The following is a 26,623-nucleotide window of genomic DNA, read 5'->3' on the forward strand; positions in this document are numbered from 1 at the left end:
CCACAGAAAATGTATTTTCCTTGAAAAAGATTATCTAGACCATGGGAAACTACAATTAGATATGTGAGAAGTGATCTTGCGAGTGTTTAACTTAAAATCCCAAGATGTGTGTTCTGAAGCTGGAGGTGGGCACCATTGCTCATTCTTAGAGCTGAGTGAAGAGGCGCCCTCCCCCCCATTGCCCCTCCTATCCTGACCACCCTCTGGCTGCACCCTGGTGAAGCATGAACATCTTCATACTGAAGTGTAAGTCTAACTGTGACATGCTCACTGCCCACAAAATACACAGGACTCCAGTGAGCAAATACCTTGTCCAGAGTCTACCCGACCTTGGCCACAGGTATGCCAGCAGGAACTCGGGGCTGGGGGCGGGGCTGGGCTCACAGGCATTCACGATGGGGGCTGCTGCTAGTGAGGTTAAAATAAGTCATCTGGAGCTTGGGGTGGAGCCATCTCTCCCTCTGCTTTATATGATGAGCTGCATCGCTGTTTATCTTCACCTTTCTGATACATTCTGTTCTTTTAATGCGGGGGTCCCCAACCCCCAGGCCATGGCCTGTCAGGACCCTGGCCACACAGCAGGCAGGTGAGAGAGAGAGAGCGAAGCTTCGTCTGTATTTATAGCCACTCCCCATCGCTCACATTACTACCTGAGCTCTGCCTCTTGTCAGATCCGCGGCGGCATTAGATTCTCATAGGAGCACGACCCTCCTGTGAACCGTGCATGCCAGGGATCTAGCTTGTGCGCTCCTTATGAGAATCTAATGCCTGATGATCTGAGTGGAGCTGAGGCGGTGATGCTAGTGCCGGGGAGTGGCTGCAAATATGGATTATCATTAGCAGAGAGGTTTGACTGCACAGAGACCATAATAAATCAATTGCTTGCAGACTCATATCAAAACCCTATCAGTGAGTGGCAAGTGACAATTAAGCTGCATCTTACATAATAGACTGGACATAAGCAACACACTTCAGGTGTCACTGTCTCCCATCACCCCCAGGTGGGACCATCTAGTTGCAGGAAAACAAGCTCAGGGCTCCCACTGATTCTGCATTATGGTGAGTTGTATAATTATTTTATTATATATTACAATGTAATAATAATAGAAATAAAGTGCACAATAAACGTAATGTGCTTGAAATCCCAAAACCATCCCCCTGCTGGTCTGTGGAAAAACTGTCTTCCTTGAAACTGGTCCTTGGTGCCAAAAATGTTGGGGATGGCTGTTTTAATGGTTGGGTGTCCAGTGGACACAGCAACAGTTCTTGGGTCACCCATCCCTGCTGGGTGGAGAGGGGCTGGGACAAGACAAGAGGAGCTGAATGGTAGCTGACCAGACTGGGCAGTGTACACACTTGACGGGTGAGCCTCTCCAACCAGTGTCAGAGAGTGGCTTACCCTGATCCATAGGCACTGCAGGGCATGATGCTGCTGCAGTAGAGCGTTGGGTCAGCAGGCTCTGGACACCCACAGCTCAGGCTCACAGCCCAGCCCAGCACAGTCCTCTCTGTTCTCTCAAGCCTGTGAAGGTGGGGATAAAACCACCATTGCAAGAATAGGAATTTGAGGTTTAGAGAGGTCGAGTGATTTGACAAAGGTTACTCAGGAAGTGATAGCATCACATTTACATCTAGTTCTTGATCATAGCATCTGGGCTCAGCAGGGATCGGGGTAGAGAAAAAGGAGGGAAGAGGGGGGATTGAATGAGCGTGTGAGTGAGGAACGTGGGTTAGAGGTTTTCCCTGCATGAAGAGAGATACAAGGCAGTTCTTTGGCTGTACTTGAAAATGCATCTTGCTTTGCAGAAACCTGGCTTACTTAAAAAAGGTCCCAAGCCTCACCCTGGGAGGGATTGGTCTCCTGGTGATATGTGAGCTTTTCTGCCATATTCTGATGCAGCTAGAGTCAGCGTCTCTAAGTCTGGGACTCTTGATCATTGCCTCTGCTTCTATGGAACCCACATTTGGGACAACTGTGGGCTTGGTTCAGCAGAGGCAGCTAAAGGGACCCAATCATTAGCAAGAATCCCTTCATGAGGGTTTGGAAAACTGAGAGTTGGGGAGATAACGTTTCCTAAGTCCTAGTGGTAGCTGGGAGCCAATACATTTAATTTTGTCTTTCACTGATTTTTTAAAACTTAAAAAGAATAATTCTGAACTATAACCTACATACAGAAAAGGGCACAAAACAAAGATGTGAAAGCAAACATCCATGGGGTCAAGAAATAGAACATTCCAGCATTTCCAAAATCCTTCTCATGCCCCTTCCCTTTCATCACCCCCTTCTTTAGGCCGAAGGTAGCCATTACTCTGACTTTTGTGGTAATTGCTTCCTTGCATTTAAAAATGGTTTTACCTACTAGACATTCATTCTAAAACACTATAATTGAGTTTTGCTCCTTTTTTATACATCAATAAATATTCATATGAAATACTATTTCATCTTATTTCCTCTATTAGCTTTTTAGTTATCCTCTCTTTGTATCATGTTTTGTATTACTTACTCTGGGGATTATATTACACATCTTTCATTTATCACAGTCACCTTGGAAGTTATACTGTACCACTTCAGATAAAATGTAAGAACTTTACAGTGGGATAAGGTAACTTCTCCCCATTCTTTGTGTTATTGCTATCTTATATTTTAATTCTACATATTAAAAAAAATTCCACAATACACTATTATTATGTTGCTTAAAGTGGCCAGTTGTCTCTTAAAGAAAGTTAAAAACACTATGTTATATTAACCCGTGTGTTTACCGTTTCTGGGGCTCTTCACTCCTTCCTGTAGATCTGAGTGCCCATTTAGAATCATTTCCCTGCAATTTGAAGAGTTTCCTAAAGTGTAGGTTAACTGGCAATGGGTTCTTTCAGTTTTGTTTTTTTTTTAAACCCAAAAAGCCTTTATTCTGTCCTCATTTTTTTTTTTTTTTTGCAGTACGCGGGCCTCTCACTGTTGTGGCCCCTCCCGTTGCGGAGCACAAGCTCCGGACGCGCAGGCTCAGCGGCCATAGCTCACGGGCCCAGCCACTCCACGACATGTGGGATCTTCCCGGACCGGGGCATGAATCCGTGTCCCCTGCATCGGCAGATGGACTCTCAACCACTGCGCCACCAGGGAAGCCCCCTGTCCTCATTTTTAAAAGATAGTGTTTCTAGATTTACAATCTTGATTAGCAGATTTTTTTCTTTCAGCATTTTAAAATGTTAATTTATCAAAAATTTATGTTAACATCATTTTTAAACGGTATTTTGATATTAAAATGTTTAAACATTTCAGTGTTTTAAAAATATTTTATTGTCTTCTAGCTTTTATTCATTTTTCTGGTGCAAAATCGGCAGGCTTTAAATCATTATTCCCCTTGAATGTCCCCTTTTTCTTGTATTAATTACTATGAAGATAGGAATATTAAACATCATGATATATTATTAAGATATAATTAATTAATATTAATATTATTAATATCTGTTGGTGGGCTGGTAGCAAAAGGGAACTTTTCCTTTTCTCTTCACACCCATCCAGGCTGCTTCACTCAAGTCCATACCAAATTGGCCACTGGAAGCATGAGACTTTGTACCCTTGGTGTTGGAGAAAGAATAAAGAAAAGCAAGGAAGGCATGGTTAATTCTGTGAAGTGTCTGGGAAGATGAGCAATGAGAAGATGTTTAATGAGCTTGGAAAATGGTACTTGGGAAAAATGAAAGGGACCATGAAGTTAGCAAGACTTTGACGTTGCTTGGGATGTTCCTATGGTCAGTTCGGAGGCTAAGGCGTCCATGCTAGAAACCTGACTGGTGCCCTTGCCTGTCTCATGCCCCGCATCCATACCAAACACCAAATCCACTGAATCATCCCCAAGAACCCCTCTAGTTCATGCCCTGTTCTTCTCCCCTCTACACCATCCTGATTCAGGACCACATTCTCTCCACCTGGAGAACTTGTCTCATTCTTTAAGGCCTTGCTTCTCAAAGTGTGGCTTCCAGACTGGCAACATTAGCATCTGGAGTCTTTCTTAGACAGGTAAGATCTCAGGCCCCACCCTAGACCCACCGATTAGGAATCTGCAGATGAACAAGATCTCGAGAAGATGTCTATGCACATTCAATGTTTTTTTTTATATCTTTATTGGAGTATAATTGCTTGACAGTGTTGTGTTAGTTTCTGCTGTACAACAAAGTGAATCAGCTGTATGCATACATATAACCCCATATCCCCTCCCTCTTGCGTCTCCCTCCCACCCTCCCTATCCCACCCCTCTAGGTCGTCACAAAGCATCGAGCTGATCTCCCTGTGCTATGCAGCAGCTTCCCACTAGCCATCCATTTTGCATTTGGTAGTGTATATATGCCAATGCTACTCTTTCACTTCACACCGTCTCTTGAGGCAGAAGCCCAGTGTGTACCCCTTTGCCTGGCAAAGTAATAAAGCTATACTTTTCTACTTCGCTGCCCACCCCCCCGCCCCCAGAAAAAATTCTACGGCCATACCACCCTGAATGCACTTGATCTCGTCTGCACATTCAATTTTGAGATGCATTCTTACAAGCTAGTGGTTCTTGAACTTGTCTGCATATAACAATCACTTGGGGGGCATTAAAATAATTCTGGCCACACCCAGACCAATTAAATCAAATCTTTAGTGGGTAGAACCAGATATTGGAGTTTATTAAAATGCTACAGTTGATTTCAATGTGCAGAGAATCAGTGCCTTAAGACAGAGGTTCTCAAAACTGGCTGCATGTTGCACTCACCTGGATATTTTGTGCAACTTCCTAAACTAAGCCACCCCCAGACCAGTTAAGCCCCAGGGTCTGGGGGTCCATGGGACATAGGCCTTCACATTTGTGAAACTTCTCAAGTGACTGCAGTGTGCAGTCAGAATTGAGAGCCAGTGCTTTAGGGCTCAGCCCAGGTGTCTCTCCCTCCTGGAAGCCCTTCATAATACATCCCCTCCCCCAAGGATGGGTCAGGAGCCCCTCCTCAGAATTCCCACAATGCCCTGTGCAAGCCTGCACTATCTCTCTGTCTAATGATCTATGATGTGTCTGTCCTCACCCACATCATTAAGCTGGGAGCTCCTAGAGAGTAGAAATTGCTTTACAGTAATTTTCTTTGTCTTCCATGTGTCTCCCACAATGCCTGGCATATAAAACGTACTTGAGAGTTTATTATTATGTTCATTGTTTTTATTCTTCTTCTGATCCTGAGGGTCTATGGTCAGGGCTGTGGTGAGGAAATCTCACTCTGGTGCAGTGGACATTTGAGGCAGGGAAAGTTGGGAGGCAGGCAGGGTAGCTAGGCTGCTGCGATGGTCCAGGTAGGAGGTGACGAATGACTAAATAAGTGTGGTGGTAAATGCAGACACAGGGAAGGGGCCCGTTGGGAAGGACATCATAAGGTAGAATAGGAGGTGTGTTACTTTGCTGAGTAACTGTAAATAAACAACAGAAATGTATTGTCTCATGGTTCTGGGGACTACAAGTCCAAGATCAAGGTGTAGGCAAGGTTGGTTCCTTCTGAGGTGTGAGGAAGAATTTGTTCCATGCTTTTCTTCTAGCTTCTGGTGGATCTCTGGCCATCCTTGGTGTTCCTTGGCTTGTAGATCATTGCTCTGTCAATCTCTGCCTTCATATTCACATGGTGTTCTCTCCAGGTGTGTGTCTGTGTCCATATTTACCCATTGTATAAGGACATGAATCATATTGGATTGGGGGCCCATCCTACTCCAGCATAACTTCATCTTAACTAACTACATCTGCTACAACCCTATTTCCAAATAAGATCATATTCTCAGACACTGGAGACTAGGATTTCAACATGTGGATTTTTTGGGTAGTGGGAGGCCCAATTTAACCTATAACTGTAATATAAAAATTCTTGTGTGAACTGTGTCGTGCGCAAGGACTTGGATTTCAGGAATTTTTGTTTCTCCATTTTAGAGATAAACCAAATTTTTTGCTGTGAAATCAACACACCAGTTTCTAAGTTTTGGGCAAAATCATAACTTACGCAAAGGAACTCTGGAGATGTTGACAAAACTGGAAAAACTGTTGTCTCTAGCCAACTGGAGATCATGTGAGCCAAGGGGAAGCTTGGGAAATGCAGGTGAACAATACATAAATAATGGCTCTGGGTTGTTTTTTTACTTGCTGTCTACTTTCACTGTCTAATTCACTCCTGATGCTTTTGGCAGACTTAAGGCCCTGAGATTTCACAAGTGAACATTCACAGGATGACTGAGAAGCATAGACATGATTTAAAATAACTGCATACATGCTCCTGACAAATTATAGAGGACTTAGTCTCCTGCCTCCCTCCTTCCCTGCTTCCTTTTCTTCCTTCCTCCTTCCCTTCCCTCCTTCCCTTCCTTCCTTCCTCCCTCCCTCCCTCCCTCTACTTCTTTCCTTTCTTTCTAGACTCAATTGATTAACACCTGCTTTTGCTTGTTAATTGTTCTTTTGTGATTTCCTTTGTGGCAATTAACTGTAGTGGAGGTTTGGTAATTCGCCGCTGTAATTAGAAACACCTTCTGATTAGAAGGGTGTTTCCCTTTCCTGCTTTAGGAGCTGTTGCTTGCATTCCCTTTAAAAAAACACCTGTACTTGGCTGGTGGGGGCTGGAGGGGAGTCACCGGCCGCACAAAATTCACAGCAGAAAAGAGGACTTCTGCTAACGATGGCACCTTGCATCCTGCCTTCAGAATCCTCTCTTGCAGCTGCGACCAGAACTGAAAAGTGTGGAGGGTTGCTCTCGAAGTTAATACATCCCAGATCTCCCACAGGCCCCTCGTGCATCTTTCCAGGCTGGAATCTGGACAGTGTTATTCTGGACAATTCAATGCCTGCCAAAAAGGGATCATCTCCCCAAAGGTTGTCTGTCTGCTTTTTTTCCTTTTTTGGGCCAAAGGGACTTTCAGGAATTTACTATTTTTTTAAAAATATAGTTTATGTTCCAAATGGGAACACCTGTAATCGCTTGTCAAAACAAAAGTTCAAAAAAAAAAAAAAACCCAAACCCCAGAAACTCCCAAACCTTTGAATGGTCTTCTTTAAGATTCTCCATCTGCCTCCCCAGACAAAAAACAAAAACACACCAAAAAAACCCCAAATCAAACACACACACACACACACACACACACACACACACACACACACACACACACATCCTTACAGGGTTGAAATAAAACCCAAGTGAGAATGTCCAACTGGAAATGGTTGCCTCCTGCTGACCTTATGCACGGGATCAGCGAGGAAGAAGTGGAGGGCTGTGTTTGTAATCCATTGTTACCAGAAGTCGCGCTTCTGGGAAGAAATAAAAGGGTCTTAAGTTGTGATTTGCTGTTCTGCTTTTTCAATCTTGATTCCTCCTTTGCTTCCTGCGTCTTTGATTTGCGGGCTTTGGATTTTGATCCCACGAAGGGGGCCTGCCTTCAAGGGAATAAGAGGAGTTTGGGAACGATCTTCCCGGTTGGATCGGTAACTAGCAGCTGAACTCCAACACCCCTGAAAACAGTAAGACTATTTTCGAAGCCTCCCCCTCTCAGGCCCCATGGCCAGTCCAGTGTGGACTCAGAGGTCCAGATTCATGTGTGGGGTTCTTCCAGTTTCCCCAGAAGTACTCTGGACACCCCAAACAAGCAACCATTTCATCTCCACTCCACCTCCGGATCTGAGGAGGGGGCTCTCTTTGACGTGGTTCAATTAAAATTGTTTTTTATTAAAAAGAAATCCTTGTGAGTCTGGTATTTTATTTCTTAATATATCTATTTTGGTTTTAGGACTACAAATGAGCTTTTCTACCAGATTTTTGATTAAAATGGTTGCTCCTGTACAGATGGTGCGTATGTCCCCTAAGACCTGGAAATAGACAGGTAGAGCTGACAAGCAGCAGATGTAGGGATGAAAAGAAAGCATTTGAATTATCATCAGACCTGAGCCGCCACACAGAAGGGGCTCAAGAACCCTTTGGCATCCATTTGGCATGACGGCTGCCTCAGATGCTTCTGTTCCGATGTCCAGTTTCCAGAGGACAGTTTTGTAAGGCTCCTGCCCTGCCCCAACTCCCTAGGTGCTGTAGACCCTCCTTCCTCAGACACAGGGGGTGGTTGTGTGACCACCTGGCTTCCTAGTAGGGGACTCAGTCTACCCGGCTGTAGGTTTGCTTTGCCCTTCTTACTTCACTCAGAGACTTGGAGCAGAGATATTGAAGCTGGAGGGCGCCCCCCTGCCACCCAGCCAATACCACCGAGCATCTAAGGTCAGATATAGCATGCTCCTGTTGTAGGCTTGTCAAGGAAACCTACATGTCTGGTGATGACTGCTAAGTCTCTTAACAACAAATGGAGGATGTTCGTGGACTTGGGAAGAGTAGCTTGCCCACGTGTGCACTCCCTAAATCTCTGACAATCCAGAGAGCTGGGATGAAAACGCAATTGGTATTGCCTCCCCCCTGAGGTTTCCTTCCATGCAATGATGTGAAGAGAAGGAAAGCAGGGCCCTCGTGGACTCTTGGACACCCAGTTGACTTACCGGGGTCACCGGGAAACCACAGGGAGAAAGGCACCTTGCCAGGAAATCTTGAGCAAGAAAACCCAATGGAAGCTCTTTTTTTCCACTTCAGACCTTCCTCAGAGAAAGAGACTCAGATTTGCCCAAGCTACTTTCCAAACTCAATTCTTCCCTCTCACTTCATCTATAATTCCTGCTTCTTCATGGAGACATATTCCTCTTGCTGACTGAGTTATGGTCTTTACATTTAAATCCCTCAACCCACTTCACTTCTACTCAAAATCTCAAACACAAGATATTTCCAGACATACGTGTCTACCTCCAGTGCCATTTGGAAGATCAAATGTTCTCAAATATATTTAGTTTAAAATTTCCCTCTCATTTAAGTGGCATGCATTTTCCCCCTTAGTCAGTACTCCTCGCGGGTTGGTATAGCCAGAATTCTAGGAAAAGTGCTACAATCTCAACAGCATCTGTGTTGTTATTGCACAGACCTAAGTTCAAATGTGAGCTCTGCCACCACAGAGCTATGAGGCTAAAGCTCTCAGAGCCTCAGCTGTCACATCAGAAAACTGAAAATAATAATAATACCCCCGTCACAGTGGTGTTGAAAGGACTAGGTGAAGATGATGAACGCTGTTTCTAGTATGGTATCTGCTATGTCTGAAGTCCTAAGCAATTTGAGTTCCTCTATTTTCTTTGAAAGAACAAGCTTGCTAAACGCATAAAGCACCCCACCACTACCGCCAGCAAGAGTCTGTTTAATTTTGGGATAGAAAACTCATTGAAACCAGTAGTTTAGGGACTTGGCACATTTTACATAAATAAATGAGTTTGGATTATATCCTTATTTGCTTGAAATCCAGCTGTTATCACTGTTGTTGGGCCCGAGTCTTTGTAAAATAAATGAAGGACTTATATTGAGGAAGATGTGTGAAGAAAATCTGTGATCTAGATTTTAAAGCAAAAGACCAACCTTGAATTAAATATCAAGATCTGATATATAACATTTGCATTGTTCCACCCAGGAGTCTCATAGACTTTCATCTCACTTTATTCAAATTTCCATAGGTCTATAATAGTCCTTCCTTCTCTCATCCAGTCTTGAATCCCCATCAAAGATCTTAGTAATAATAAACCTAAGTTAGAGAACTGTCATGAGGATTAAATTGTGTAACGGCAAACACTTATCTGGCATGTAGAAGTCATCAGCAAATGTAGCTCTAATTATTTCTGCAACTTGTAATAGAAGGTGAAGAAAGCAGAGGTAGAGTGTGTTAAATGTATTTTAACCTAAAACTGCTCTAGGAATAAAGTCTATTGAAAAAAATATCTAATGTGAAAAAAAAGTCTAATAGAAAAGTGATGATGCTCAATGGAGATTTATGATTTGTCTGACTCTTTCCTAAGTGAAAAGTTATGGCCAAATGAGTTCCAGGAATAAGACTTATTTCAAATAAGATTATTCAGTTTCTTCACATCTTTTCTAATCATTGGATTAACTGGAAAAAAAAATCTCATTTTGATTTAATCAGGTATGGGAATAAAACCCACAGTTATCATACTGTCCAGGAGATTGCAAGTCTTGAATATCTAGGTCAAATTAAGAGTCTGTATTCTTAATCCTTTTGCTACACCCCTGAGGGTTCTGCACTTATGACTTTATTGATCATTTAACCATGTTAGGCCTCAGTTTACCCATCAGAAAGATTAGGGGTCAGACAAGCAGCCTCCCTAGTTCCTCATGACACTGAGATTTTATGCTCTTGTGAAGAGTTCTTAAGTGTGTATGTCTAGTTGCGTTGGAAGAGGAGACATATTTTGGGTGGGGGTCACTATATAGGGTCTTTTTCAGACATGAACATGCTGGGTGCCTGTGACCCCTAGGAGTTAGATCTCTGGAATTTGTAAGTACCACAAAGCAGTCAAGTCCCCTTTTGCTCTCCCAAATATCCACCAAGTTCCCATGGATCTGTCTTCCTCAGCACCTTCTCTTTTCCTTTGTTCTCCTGGTATCTGGGCTGTGAATGACTAGGTGACCTGACCCAAGTACCTGCTTTCTGACACTCTACAAAGGCAGCCTGTGAGATGGGCTCAGGCTCTATCTTGACCTGACAGATCCTTGTTCCAGGAGCTGGGGTAGCTTTGGAGGCTTTGGCTGTTAGCAGAGATAACTCCTGCCCCAGGCCCCTAACTAAATGTGGTTCCTCAGTGAAAGATGGAGACAGGTGGAGGGGGAGAAACTCAACAGAATCTAAATTCTTTATCCCAGTCAGATCTGGGATAAAGCAGAGAAGAGAGCTATGCAGATTGCTACAATAATAGCCCCTATGAACACGTATCTATGATATCCATGCCCTGTGTAGGTACCAACCCTTGTGTATCCATGTCTTCCCATGTTGCTTTGGGCTTGGCCAAATGACTTGCCATGGTCAATTGGACACTAGTAAACATGACATAAGCAGAAGTTTGATAAGTCCTTGTGTTTGGGACTTGCCCTCTTGGTACTCTGAGATGATACAGAAAGAGAATCCCAGGAATCAGCATCCACAGTCTGGCTGCACTAGACCATCCCAACCCAGCTGGGCCACTAAATGTCTGCAGACATGAACAACCCCAGGAAAGATCACGAAAGAATGGCTCTGCTGAGCTCAACCCAAGTTGCCAACCCACAATATTGGGAGCAAAAATGAATGTTTTGGGTGGTTTTTTTAATAAAGAAATTGATATTAGAGCTGATCAGCCCAGGCCTCTGCCACCCTCTCCCTTGTCAGCTCCCTCTTTGTTTGTGATGATTTATATGCTCCTCTTCTGTGCTCCCAGAATGCTCTGTGCCCATCACTCACTATACTGCATTCATTTGCTTGTCCATTTCTCTCCTTGGTCTGAACACCTCAAAGGCAAGGACTGCCTCCCTTTCAGCTTAATATTCCCAGGGTCTAGAGCAGGAAGTTGGTGCTCAACTGGCCAAATGGAGAAAGGGGTCATGAGGCACAGTCATTTGTTCACATCACAGAAGACTTGTGGTGACTGACATAGCCTTGACCCTGAAGCCTTTCCAATGTGCCAGCTTGCTATGCAGCTGATGGATGGTCCACCAAGTTAAGCTGTGGAGCTAGTTATGGCAGTCAATCAGGACCCTCCCTCTGAACCTCACCCAACTTCCATTTTGCCTCAGTTTCCACCAGCTCTTGCTTTAAGTTTTTTTGAAACTCCTAGCCTGGGTTGCTAATTCTTGTCTAGGTCATGGCCCTCACCAGTGACTTGCCATCTGGCCCCAGCTCATTTGGGGCCTCCTGCAGCAGGACACGAGCTCCATCCTCTGCCCTCACCTCATCCAATTCCCCATCCCTCCCTGTGCCCTGACCTCTGGGACTTGGCGAGGGATTGTGTAGGGGCAAAGTCCACAGGTCGCCGTGTTAAGTGGCTTAACCAAGGGAAGAGGAGGGATGCAGACACAAGAGAAGGCAAGGGCTGCTGTGTGCTCTGGACTCAGCTCTGTTTTATTTCTCTTTATTATATTAATTTTTTTCCTTCTTTGTCATGACAAAAAACCCCTTAATCTTATTAAGTTGCTTTATTTGAATGGTGACCTAACATAATATCAACATGGAAGACTATCCCAAGGTTAAAACTAATAAATGGCTATAGAGTTGTTCTGTGTTATGGGTTGGAACGCCCCACTTTGGTATTTGTCTCTAAAGGAGGCAACGGTTTTGCATCCAATCAGGCTGAGAATGTCCAGGAGCTGATGGAATCCCTCTGGAACATTGAAGGATGTGAATCTGACCTCATTTATACTAACATCATCTATTATCATTTCTTCAGATTCAAAGATTATGAAAAATCTCATAAATGATTGATTTCTCTGGATCCATTGCAAATATATCTGTATAACTCCACATAAGAAGATGGTAATTTACATAAATACCCTCTCCCCAAAGACATACATAAAAAATAATATCAACAAAGTAAACCAAGCCAAACAAATGTGTTTTATTTCAAAACTTGAAGTTCTTTCAACTTGAGGTTTGTAGAATTAAAAGGAAGAGAGGATGTTTAAAATGTTTTCAAAGACAAGCCTTTTCTAAAAGTTTTAATTTAAGCCTTGTTATAATCTTAATAGTTCCATGGATCTTTAAAGAGATTGGATTTATTATTTATTTGAAACAGGGTTGAAAAAGTATTCTGCTGATTAAAATAACAATTTCCATCACAAAAGCTGAAACATTTGCTAGCAACTGCTAGCATTTACTTGGCATTACTATGGGCTAGACACTGGCTAAGCACTTCAAATGCATGGTTTCATTTCATATTCCCAATAAGCTGAATAAGTAGATATGAATATCCTCTTTTTAGACATAGGGAGTCAGCCTGAGAGGTTAAGTAACTTGCCCAACTTCATTGAGACAGTAGTAGCAGAGCTTGGATTTATAACTGGCTTGTAGGAGTCCAAAGTCCATAAGCTCCTGTCACTTCCCCAAATTACAGTGAACAATCTTTGGAAAATCTGTATCATGCTGCAAGGGACAAATGTGCTGCTTAAGGAAGAGACACCAGACTTTTAGAATAACTGGAAGTTTGAGAACTGTCCTCTGTCCTGTGTGAGGTATAGTGTTTGTGGCAAAGAGAGCAATTGTCCCCCACAAATTCATAGGCCTGTCAACAGTACAAAATTCTCCCTGGGAAGTGACTTCCCAGGCAGGGATGTTGCTTAGTTCCCCTATGAGTGGGAAAGATGTTAGTGGCACCAAGGTGGCAGTGATGTGTTTAAGCAGTATTTATGCCTCCTACCTACCCGTTGGAAGGTGTCCCCAGGCAGGCTTGGAAAGAACATATAGGAGCCACCTACTGGCTCCCTGCACAGGCCTCTCTGGTTCACCCCAACCAGTGTCAAAGATATTGAAGTGTTCGGTGAGTGAGGACTACCTTTCCATTGTCAAGCCATCACTATTTGGGGTGTTCTTTGCTACAGCAGTTAACTAACATACCCTAACAAGAAATATACTTCTCTTTGAGTTTCTTTCAGGAGTTAAGGGTACAGTGTTAACTGCAGTGAAGTTGTCAGAACAGCTGGGAAGAGGGGTGATATGCATCTTCACTTCCCCAAAGGATTTTCCAGTTTTCTAGTTAAGAAGAGCTGTGTTAATGGCCAGACTTATTTTGACTATGAGCCTGGGATGAGAGGTGATGCAGAAAGGGGTCCGTGGGGGTTGAGGGGAGGCCTGAGTCTAGGGACAGTGAGGTCCAGATTTTCCTCTTTTCTCTGTGGCCCCTTCAGCACATTTTCAATTATATGAGACTCCAAGGAGACAAATAGGAGATAACTTCAGATCAAGAGAAAAGCGAACTCAAGTCGATGTCTCTAAAATGAGGGAGCAGGGGTACCCTGAATGCATGACTTTTTGAAAGGGTTTAACTTGATGTCTGGTCACACTCCTGGACAAGGTATATTTGTCTTTCTGTTTTCAAAAGCCTTGGGTTCTCCTCTGTAAAGAAAAAGATTAGGAGCACATTTTTTTCCCCCTCCATAACATAAACCTCAAATCTCTCCCCTTCCTTGTAAGGATGTGCTTTTCTGGCACTGAGGTGACTGAATATTGATTCTGTTAAGAATGGAGAATGTCTCTCTGCTTAAATAGTGCAGTTCATCCTCCCTCCAGGTCTCCACGTAACTTCTATTATATTTTCTGAAAATCAATGGAATTAAACATGCCACGTATGGTTTATTGAATTTCCTCTAAAGAATAAATGATAAGAAAAATTATTTGGTCCTATATCCTAACAAATATATAGTTGGATATTCAGTTTGGGAGAGAAATAAAACTAATTGTTTAAACATCACTTAATGAGAACACTGTTTTGCCATTGCAGTGGTGGGAATGAATACATCTTCATTCAATAATGGAAGATACTGAGAATCACTTAAAGCAGTCTGTTGAAGTAACTGCATGAGATCTACAGCCATTTCTCCTTGGAACAATTAAGTTCATGTCATGTTTATTTCAGAGAATAAGACTGGACCACTTATATAATAGAAGTCTATTTTCTACTATGTAGTTAATTTGTTAATGAAAATAGTACTTTATTCATTGATCTCAGAAATAAATCCCTGAAATTTTGATTCCTCTGTCAGGGAGAAAGTTCCTTGATCTTAAGAGAGAGCAAAGGGGAGCCAGCCTTTTTCTCCATAGACACCAACAAGGAAGATGACTCTTGGTAGCCGTTTTTTCACCACAAGTGAAATTGGTCTTAAAAGGAAGCCAGTCCTATCGACAGCGGAGAGGAGAATCCTGGGCAGCAGAGTTTCTCAACCTGGACACTGTTGACATTTTAGGTCAGATCATTCTTTTTTGCACAGTCCTGAGCATTGTATCATCTCTGGCCTCAATCCAGTAGATGCCAGTAATATCCCCAGCTCCAGTCATGACATTCAAAACTGTGTCCGGGGGCTTCCCTGGTGGCGCAGTGGTTGAGAGTCCGCCTGCCGATGCAGGGGACGCGGGTTCGTGCCCCGGTCCGGGAAGATCCCACATGCCATGGAGTGGCTGGGCCCGTGAGCCATGGCCGCTGAGCCTGCGCGTCCGGAGCCTGTGCTCCGCGATGGGAGAGGCCACAACAGTGAGAGGCCCGCGTACCAAAAAAAAAAAAAAAAAAAAACTGTGTCTAGACATGGCCAAATATCTCCTTGGGGGGGGGCAAAACTGCTCTAAAGCAGGACTGTCTAGTAGAAATATAACGTGAATCACATATGTATGTAAAATTTTCTTGGAACCACGTTAAAAACAGAAAAAGAAAGAGGTAAAATTAATGTAAAGAATATCTTTTATTTAACCTAGCTTATTCAAAATAGAATTTGAATATATAATCAATATAAAGTTATTATAACATATTTTACATTCCTTTTTTTTTTAGACAAAGTCTCTGAAATCCAGTGAGTATTATATGCTTAAAACTTATCTCAGTTCTCACTGGCCATATTTTAAGTGCTCAATGGTCCAATATGGACAATTCAGATCTAAAGTAACCAACAGAGGGACTTGCCCTACCTCTAGACTTCTAGCTCATTGTGTTATTAAATTTCCTTTTTTAAAAAAAGGCCAATTTGGGGCTTCCCTGGTGGCGCAGTGGTTGAGAGTCCGCCTGTCGATGCAGGGGACGTGGGGTCGTGCCCCGGTCCAGGAAGATCCCACATGCTGTGGAGTGGCTGGGCCCGTGAGCCATGGCCGCTGAGCCTGCGCGTCCGGAGCCTGTGCTCCGCAACGGGAGAGGCCACAACAGTGAGAGGCCCATGTACCACAAAAAAAAAAAAAAAAAAAAAAAGCCAATTTGGGTGGTATTGTCTGGTCCTTCTTACTGAAAATATCCTAAATATAAGCCCATATGACCCTTCCTGGTAAGGCATTAAAAAACTCAAGATATCTCCGCTAGCATGTCTTCTTTGTTACGCTGGCTTTGGCCAGTAGTGAGTTTTAGAGTTGTGTGCTGTTAAGGAAGCAAGGGCATCTGACTGCATGCCCAGTGCCTGCAGACTCATGAAGGCCTTTCTTGTCCATGGGCTAGGCTTGCTTCTCTGCATTTTCTTGAGTCCTTTGGTCATGGACTTCGTCGTCTGATGGCCACGTCCTGGCTTCTGCCTTCTGCATGTGCAGTAGTTCCTTGCTTGGGGCTCCCTACCATGGGCTCAGCTCAGGGTGTCTCCCAGAGACAGGAATAGTGGAGACACATGAGAGAGAGAAATTCTCCTCAAGCTTGGAATGGGCAGAATCAAAGCATCTTTGCTGACTACAGCTGGGAATTGCAGTAAAACCAAAGGAGGGAATTCTTGGTGAGTCATCAAAATCAGAAACCTATAGAAAATTTATAAGGAACCTGTTTCAGGAGATTTTTTTTTTTCCCTGATGCAGCAGGCTTGCATAATTGAAAACGCTTTGGTTTTAAAACTGAGGGTTTTGCTCTAGAACTAGAAACGTTAGAAAAGTCATATAGCGTATCCCCACCCCTTTCCCATTTTACAGATGAGAAAACTAAAGTCTAGAGAAGTTAGGGAACTTGCCCAAGTCTATGCAGTGTTAGTAACAGATTCAGAACCGTAACCTGTTCTCCTGGCTCATCAAGGGTTTCTACCTCAAACTGCTGCCTTCTTTATTTATTTAGAGTTTATTCAAATATATTCCATGCTCCCCCATCACCAGGTGTTGATATAAAATTAAACTTTTCCTTTTGAAATACTTTTAGACATACATAGAAGTTCCAGAAATAGCACAGTATTTTCATATACTTCACCTGGCTTCCTAATAACATCTAACATAACGATAGCACAGTTATCAAAACCAGGAAGCTGACACGGCAGAACGCTATTAACTACAGATCTTAATCAGATTTTACTGGTTCTTACATGCACTCCTTAAAAAAAAATGAGTGTAGGTTCTATGAAATTTTACCACACTTGTATAACCACCACCACCGCAATCAGGACGGAGAACCGTTTGATGATGCCCCCAAAACTTCCTTGACCTCTCCGCAGTCATAGCCTCTCCTCAGTTTAACTCCTAACAATGAACTGTTCTTCATCATTATAATTTCATCATTTTGAGAATGTTATATAAAAGGAAGGATACAGTAGGCACCCTTTTGAGACTGGCTTCTTTCACTTAGCATGATGTCCTGGAGAGCCATCCAATTTGTTGCGTGTATCAATAATCTGCTCCATTTTACTGCTGAGTAGTATTCCATTGTAAGGATGCACCAGACTTTGTTTGTTTGTTTCTTTTTTGGCCCCTCTACACGGCTTGCATGACCAGGGATTCCCTGGTTCCCCGACCAGGGATTGAACCCGTACCCTCGGCAGTGAAAGCACAGAGTCCTGACCGCTGGACCGCCAGGGGATTTCCCTCGCTGGACTTTGTTTAACCAATCATCCACTGAAAGGCATTTGGCTTGTTTTCAATTTTTAGTGATTTCTGAAAATAAGGTGCTACAGATATTTCAAATCCACTTTGAGTCATTTTCCAGTGCTGTAGGCTGGGTTTTAAAAATTATTTTCCTGCCCTAACTCTTAGTTTGTAACCATCTTTAACTGGATGGCGGGGACAAAAAAGAAGAAAGAAACTCAGGCTGAAAATGGTTGATTCATCAATCTGGGTCATGCTAATGATGAAATTCGATTGTTTGAGGGGCCGTCTCACTAGTGAAGAAATTTATCACTAAGGTCAGTGGTTCTTACAGAGGGTCCCTGGACCAGCATCATCATCACCTGGGAACCGGTCATAAACTTAAAATTTCAGGTTCCAGCCTAGATCCACTTAGTCAAAAACTCTGTGGGTTGACCCAGCAATCTGTGCTTTAACTTTCTGAGAACAACTCGGTAAGGTAACAGCTGAGAGACTTCATGTTTTCACCAAAAGGGAGGCTAGGTCTGCATGGATGGGTGTGGGAAACTGTGTTTCTACTGGACTGGAGGGGCAGTGGTCTGAATTTCATGTATTTCTTTTTTCCTTTTTTTTCTTTTTGGCAGAGATTGCCTGGTGGGTCCAAATATTATAGTACATTTTGGAACAACCTGTGTTTTAAATGTTTCCATTTTCCCACTTAGACAATGTAGGACGTAGGATGTGACTTCAGAAGCACAATGGAGACGTGGTGTCCGTCAAAGGAAGTAGCCCATGGAGAGGCCGATTTAGATCACTGGATATTTCTCATTTGAGTGAATATTCTCATAACACAAAAAGGCTCTTCTATGGAAGGGCCTTAGAGCATTAGATGTACCAGGCTTAGAAGATTTAATAGAATAAGACCCATCCTGGCCTTGGGCACAGCTGAAAAGCAGGAGATGCTGCCTTTGTGGGCTTGTTTCTGATTTGGGATTCTCTCCCATCCCCTGACCCCTTGCAGGAGTCCTGTGAGTTTTCCACCCCGCCCCCTTGCCTCACATCCCTCAGAGCTTCATCAGAACTTGTACTTTTCTGGGCAAGTCATTTTAGGCTCTTTCCTGTGCCGGGTGACACTGGATTAATTAGACAAGCGAATCCTTCAACTTTGTCATACACTTAGCAGGTTATCCCAAAGACAGGCTGTCACTCCGCTACATACTCCCCACTTTTCTTTGGGAATGAAGTTATTACAGCATGACAGTAAATGGTCGGTATTTCAGACATGCTGCAGGAGATATATGGGTGATAGCCTTCCCATCGGAGTTATTTGAAATCGCTCCAGAGGGTGCCAATTGGTCAGATTTCTATAAATAGTTCTTTGGGACGTCTAGGATTTGTGCGTGTGCGTGTGCGTGTAGTCGGGGTTGCTCTGAGTGTAGTGGAAGCGCTGGATGCTCCATGCAGTACGTGACAAGACTGTCCATCTTCAGGTGCGATGTTTAGAGCAAGTTTCTGTTTCAAGTTAAAATTAAAGGCTCTGGTCAAGCTAATCCCAATCCTTTCTTTTCATTTTTTTCCCCTCTAGTGCTTTCTGTTTAATTTCAATCACTATTACTTTTGAATTCCTTCTGCTCTGTCAAAAAGAAAATACTCACAACTCGGCAGCCCTCACAATTCCTACTCTGAAAGGTTTTCTTCCAGGGGCGGCATGGGGGCTGAGGGTTAGGTCGTTTAACTGTAAAGACCAGCACATCGCAGTGGCCGGAAGCATGGCGGGATGAGGGACCATCGCGCTGCCTTTATCCTAATTCCTGAATAAACTTTGTTTTAAAAGACTCTGTGTTTTCTGTGAATCCCAGCTCTACTCTTGCCCCTTTCCCCAGAGCACAGAGAGAACAGAAGGGCAACGAATCAAGGAGCTGCTTCGTAGGGCAAGATTCTAATTTCTTTCTGTGAAGGCTGCCCTGAAATTCAAAGAAGCATTATTATTTCATCCAATTTAAAAGTCTGCCCGGTGCTGAATGGGCAAGCACCTAATTTCACCTTTGGAGGCAAATGGGAAGCTTTTTGTGCTGAAAGAAAGGAGAGGAGAAAAGAGGATTCTGGAGGATAATTGAATGGAAACCCCTTTAAGGTGTCAGAAAACTGCTCACATCCAGAAGGGATGAAACAAGGTCAAAATATATTTGTTAAAAGTGTGGGGCATGAAAGGCTTAATTATTTCTTTGGAAAGTCGTGTCTTTTAAAGACTTAAACAAAAGCTTCAAGAAGGTAGAAGCTGAGAGAAATTGCCCATGGCTTTAGAAAAGGTGGTGTCAAAAGGAAAGCAATTACTGGTGAACAATAGTATATTAACAGGGGTTATTCTTCCAGACTGGGGACCCCTGCATTGGGGTTGGGACGAGATGTGGTAAAAGATGGCCTGGTGGTCTGCCCTGAAGTGGGAGGGAGAGGGTACAGGGTCGATCTTACTGTGCAGGCTGAGAGGGGCTTGCTGACTAAGGAGCGGAAGAATAGTCTTCACTCCTTATATTCTAAGGAAGTCATTATTCTCTTGGAGCAGAATGGCGAGCTGTTGTGAATGCTCTCTGGATTTACGCAGATGTGTATTCTAATTTCGAATCCCTCAGTAACCAGCTTTGTGATTTTAGGCATTTTCCTTTATCCTCCTCTTCCTCATTTGTAAAACGGGGAAAATCTGACCTGCCACAGATGGTAAAAGTGAAATTAGGTGATGCTGGGTCCTGTATGAAACAGATGCCCCAGAGGTGTCAGCCCTTCAATGGCTTGCCTCTCCTCCACTTGCCTGCCTCCTGTTCGGGGTTCCCGTAGCCCTGCAGGCTCTTGCTCGTGAACTCCCAATGAGTGCCCCCGCCCCACCCGCGCTGTGCTAACCCTGCACGCCTCTCGTCAAGTCTGCTGGCTAGTCCCAGGGACAGTCACCCTCTTTTCATCTCTCCCTCCAGACCCTTAGCTACCTGTGCTCTGGTTTCTCTGGGGGAGTTTTCTGAGTAGTAAAGGATCCAGAATCACCCCCAAGATTAGCAGAGTCCTAGCGGGAGTTTGCATTCCTGCCACCTTCATATTTACTGAGTTACAGGGCAGTATTTTTCTCCAGGGAAGGGGGTGCCATGGCTGAAACAATGCACACTGTGCCTTTGGACGGTGATACGTCAGACAGAACTCCCCCAGGAGTGTTTTGATTTGTGTATTTTTTCTGTTCAGTGATTCAGACAGGAATGCTAACTGGTTTCTCGTCAACTGCTTTTCACGGCAGGAACTGAATGTCTGGCAGGAACCTTCTCTCCTCTTACTGATGGACGTGACCGTCTCAGACCTGGGGCCCACACTGTGGACTGGGTTCTGGTCTAACTCCGCTGTGGATTAACGTGGGGCAGTAGGATCGGTGGGGGTAGGTAGAGTGGGGTTGGGGAGCCCCTTTAAAAGTAGCTAGGAGACCTCTTTGAAAAGATTACCAGGCCTTGTTAAAAACATGCACACGTGGGGCCGTCAAGTTCATGGGTGGAAAGATTTCCTGAGGGCTTCAGAGCACGTGGTCAGCAACACTTTCTAGGAGACCATTAATTCAGGGACGCGATCCTCTACCTCGTTTGCTCGTTGGGAAGAGTTCCCATAGCACATCCAGGCTTTTTGGGCATTGGTTTTCCTTGTCTCTCCTTAGAAAGTTGGATACAGTCCGTCTTTTTCTGACAAGAATTGGCAAGAAGTAGCAACTCTCTCCTACTTTCCCAACGGATCCAGTAAAGGAGGATTTCTGGGTGATTTGACCTTTCAGTTCACTTGGGGTGGCTACTCACGCGCATGATCTGAGATATGAACACAAAACTTGTCCTTGTGGAACCTGGATGTCATGGTACTTAGGTGTTGCACATCTTTGCAGAGGGAGTTAAGGATATTAGAGCAGCAGCAATGGCGACTATGTCCCCCCTTTCGGGGCCCAGGGGATATACATTTTCAATTCCCTGCCTGATCGTCTCTTCCTAAATTGGTAGAACATGCTTCCTGAGGCAGATGCAAGCACTATGTGAAAAACCAGAATTTTCTTCCTTCCAGAGCTTCCTCCTCCCGGAAGTGTTCAAGCCCAAGGGCACATATCAGTGAGATCAGAGCTGGAATTCCTGCGTTCTCAGGAGGTTAGACAAACCAAGATAAGGCTTCCCAGATCTGGTTACTCACTCATCCAATCACCTTGGGAGCTTGTTGGTGATATAGCTACTCGTAGACCTCAAAGCCTACACAGAATCAAGATCTGTAAGGGCGGGGCCTGGGCATTTGCATTGATATATACCTCCCAAGGTATATCTCTCGAGAAGTATGGTCCTAAATTCCCTCTTCATCTAAGACCCTAATACATTAAGTCCCCTACATATGAACCTTCAGGTTGCGAACTTTCAAAGAAGAGAATGTGCGTTCAGGTGTGAGTGACATTGCAGCTTGTCCCCAGTCTCCTATTGCTGATGACCCTTCAGCTCTACCATCTCCCACTTCCTCTCTCTCTTCCAGTCAGTAACTCTTCTTGCCTGTTCACTCGATGCCAGCCCCTGGATGCCAGCTGTTGTACTGTACTACTGTACCTTTCAAGGTACTGTACTGTAAGATTAAAAGTGTTTTCTACTTTTTGTGCTTGTTTGTTTTTATGTATGTATTATTTATGTATTGTTTTTATGTAGTATTGGTTTTTATGTATTATTTGTTTTTATGTATTATTATTTTCTGTATTACGTACTCTTCACAGCGTGAAGAGTATTATAAACTATTACAGTACAGTACTATATAGTGTTAGCTGAGTACCTAGGCTAACTGTGTTGAACTTATGAACAAATTGGACTTACGAACGTGCTCTCGGAGCGGAACTCGTTCGTATGTAGGGGACTTACTGTGATACCAAATTTTGAGCAAGACCATTCTCTGGCTAGATTTCTTCATGAGTGCTTGCCACCTGAGACGCCCTCCGAGTTTAGAACTGCTTTGTCAGTTACCTCTGGGACTTCCCTCGTGCATGCACGTTCCTTCACGCTGTCCCCTGTCCGCCCCCCTTTTCATTGCTCCCTCTTCCCTTCTCTGCACTTCCCTCTGCTTTCATGGTTTCCCTCCTTTTTTCTCTCTTTCCAGGGTCAGCTTAGTTGTCTATCTTCTTGACTACCTGCCCACCCCCTTTGTGATATCAAACACCTTCACATCTGTAGGTCAGAACCCCCAAGTGCATCATTTTCATGCAGCTCCCACAAGTCTGACCTCTATAAATACAGCTGGCCAGGTCTTTGGTTGCATGTAGGAACCAGCACAATGAGAATGACCTCTGAGGTGGCTGGCAGGCGTCTGAATTTTCTCTCAAAACCAGGGAGAGAAGAGTTGGCTTCTTATTTTCACGGGTTGTATTGAACTTTAATTCACATGTCCATTAGCATAAAAAACTCTATAATCAGAAAGTCCCTGTTTGTTACTTTCTCTGAGAACTTTAAATATAGGGCAGTTTGGGTCACAAATGTCAGTAGTAAAAGGAAGGACACAGAGGCTGTCACAGATAAACTGGGGTGTGGATCTGGTGCAGGAAATCAAGACACTTTGTTTTGTCATTAGAAACAGATACAATAATGTCATTTCCATGAATGAGTCGTTTACTTGCTTAATTCATTTTTTCATCAAACACTTCTTGAATGCTCACCATATGCCAAATACTGAGGGGATACAGAGAGAAAGAGAGAGAGAAATGAACTTGTTTCCTGCCCTCAAAGATGCAAGCCTGGTAAAGTGGGTGAGACAGATGAATAGACAATTTTAAGGCACAGAGAATGTGAAAGTGTCAGTGGCGTCGACAAGGAGAGACCCTAACCAGCGTGGGATGTGGAGGTGGTAAGGACGATCTTGTATCTGGATATCCATTCTCAGAGCTTGCTGGCACATGGCCCTGTATGACACTCTTGCCTAAATGAACCACACAGGACATGGTAAGGTCCCTACCCTTCCCTTCCCTTTGTTGGAACAAATAGTACCTAATGCAGAGTCTCAGGTACCTCTGGGGTAGAGGAACCATTGATGGCAGCCATGACGACATCACCAGCACTTTTCTCTCTTACTCTGTCTCAAGGTACATGTGACTAACAAGTATTTGTATCAGTAAGATCTAGGAAAATTTTTGCTCACAATTAGCAGAACAGTCTACAGGACATTCCTCTCTTTTTCTATAAATGTATTCAGTAAGATTTTGAAAGCTTCTAAGGCTTCTGAGTGATCCAGCCATTATTATGAACCTGCTGAAAATGGACCAGGCTGGCAGAAGACCTGCCTCTAAAATGCTGATGCCATTTTCATGGCTCTTCAAGCCTGAAGTTAATCTGGATTTCGGTTGTTTGTTTAGGAATGACAATGGATTTATGCTCACTCTTGTATGGTGTCTTGGTCAGTTTTGGTTGCTGTAACAAAATACCACAGACTAGGTGGCTTATCCAATAGACAATTATTTTCTCATAGTTCTTGAGGCTGGAAGTCTGAGGTCAGAGTGCCAGCATGGCCAGGTTCTGTTCCTGGTGAGGGCTCTCTTCCTGCCTTGCAGATGGTCTTCTAGTTGCTGATTCCTCACATGGTGGAGAGAGAGTGATCTCTGATCTCTTCATTTTCATGTAAATGCATGAATCCCGTGAAGAGAGCTACACCTTCATGACGTCATTTAAACATAATTACCTCCCAAAGGCTCTACCTCCAAATACTATCACACTGGGAATTAGGGTTTTAACATATGAATTTTAGAAGGACACAAATGTTTAGCCCATAACATGGTTTCTACATGGTTCACCTAGGAGCACTCTCTGAGATGTAGGGCACAGGTGAGCAATCTACTTGTTACCAAACTAAACTCTACAGTGGAATGGTCAACGTCAGTTGTCTGTCGCAGACCCAGGAGTGAGGGAGAAGATGAAGGGAAGAAGACAGAAGAACAGAGATTATCTGTCTTCATAGAGTAATGGGGAGATGGGCATGCAGTCACTGGAATCACTGAGCTGGTCCACTTGAGCAACCTGACTTCTGAATTTACTCTTTTTAGTACCATCTGTAACCAATGGCCTTGTATGAGTTAGTGCAGTGTAGGGTGGAGGGGCACAGACAGTTATACAAATGATATGGAACTGGCTAGGGATTGACCTGGGGGGATTGAAAAGATGGTGGTTTATATTCTACATCAGCTCTGACAACTTGTTGCCACCATGTCCTCATTCATGTAAATGGGACAAAAAATGTGGGCTCAGTTTCCAGTTACCTGAACAAAGAGGAGTGATATAGTGTAGTGATTCTCAGAAGATTGTCCACAGGAAGGTTTCTCCAGTATGTGAAAAAACCTCAGTAATCTGTGTTGCTCTGATATGCCTCCAGCAGTATTTAACACAAAAAGAGGAAAGCACATTTTCTTTTAATTTTCTGACCAGGTGGAAGGGTCCAATGGAGACGGTTCTACCCAGTAGGAGTGGCAGTGATGGCTGGCAGGCCTGATGGTCCACCGTAGAGAAGGTACCCAAGGTGATGATGGACAGGAGTGGCTCATCTGTGGCCAGAGGGCACAGGCAGGATACATTGAAGGCAGCTGGCAGAAAGTGGTGGCTTCAATTTTGGACATCTCTGAAGAGGTAAGGCCATGGCCAGTCATGTGCTTTTTTGGGGAGCACATGTGATAGACTTCTTGGGGCTCCCTAAAATAGTCGGGAGCCCTGGCACATCAGATGTGAGTAGGAAATAATAGCTATGTCCTAGTATTATTATTGACATGAACATATTTTATGTGCAGAGCCCATGTGATCTATGGGATGTGATAGGTACAGAAGAGTTGCTTGCCATTCACACTAACTCTAATCTGGAGTTTTGGAGGAGGTGAGATTTCAGGAGAGTTTGGAAGATGGCCATTATGTGGGTTAGCAGAAGAACGGATTTCCACACCACAAGTGTTGTTCTGAGGAGTACTAACTTTTCATCAGTCTGAAGCTCTGTGCTGATCCAGACTGTGTATTTCTCAGTATTGTTTGTTTTGGAGACTGTTAGAGATGATTCATTCAATATGAGGAAATTCTCAGTGGAGTGGTCATCCTTGGCCTTTGGGGTCTTGGATGAAGAGATGGAAATGGTCATTGATTCATTTTCTGGTGTTTGGGATAGTGAATCATGAAGATGTCCATACCGTACCGTTTCCTGGGGAGCCACGGAGGAGTTTCAGGCTGATAGCAGCTGTTATCTGTCACTTCAGCATCCCTTTTATTGCAGCCTAGACCAAGATAGCTACCGAGGGGGTCTTTCTTTTGAAATGAGGTTGACTTCAGAGATTCCTGATTATTTCTCTATTAAGGACTGTTTTATTCAAGATTCTTTGCCTACTAGTCCTATGTTTAGAAAGACTTCTTTTTTGCCACTAAACACTCTAAGTTGCTAAGTCATCCTTATTTTCCTCACCTTAAGAGATACATGCGTCCTCTCTAGGGCTCTGATCTGCGTGAGCTTGCGCATTACCCCGGATTGAGTGAACACCGTGTTAAGCCACAGTGGAGAAATATGACAATGTAGTCAGCCTGAGTAGTCCTCCTACCAGTCAATGCATGGATTTTTTTCACAATTTTGAAAAGCTGAATGTAATTGTGAATGTTCATCTTCTCTTTCTTTGAGGTGCTCTGAGTTCTTGGAACCTCAGACTGGGAGCGAGTCCTTACAATTTTTTGAAGTTGCTCTGCCATGTGCTCTGAGTGAGGGAAAGAGCAAAGAGTTGAGAGGGATCTGTGTGTCCCATTTGGGACCCAATTCCTCCTATACACGCCTCCTCACCCCAGTGTTTGGAGGGATGGTTAATGGGTTTGCCACCTTGACCTTGAATCCATCATTGTGTGTGAGGGCACAGGGGTTGCTCCCCATTTACTGACATTGGTGACCCTGTTCCTTCTCTTCCGGGGCCACTCCCACCCAGGTGAGGGGTGAGGCAGATAGAAGAGAGAGAGAGACAAAGGAGCTGAGCTGGAGAGGCGGCAAGATGGGGCATGTGAGAGGCAAAGCTGGGGCGGTTGCCAGGGGGGAAGAAGAAAGACTTTCATGCTGACTTTGTTTTCAACGAATTGTAGTTACCAAGAAAGAGGACACAGCTGATGACAGCAAATTATTGAGCGACTGAGAGTCAGAAACGCATGCATCAATAACAAGCGAAGAAAAGCAGTGTGATTCTGCGTGGGGTGGGGGTGGAGTGTGGGGGGAGGG

This window comes from Aethalodelphis obliquidens, unplaced genomic scaffold, assembly GCF_003676395.1.
Source record: "Aethalodelphis obliquidens isolate GAN/ISIS:26980383/991018 unplaced genomic scaffold, ASM367639v1 scaffold49, whole genome shotgun sequence".
Classification (NCBI taxonomy): domain Eukaryota; kingdom Metazoa; phylum Chordata; class Mammalia; order Artiodactyla; family Delphinidae; genus Aethalodelphis; species Aethalodelphis obliquidens.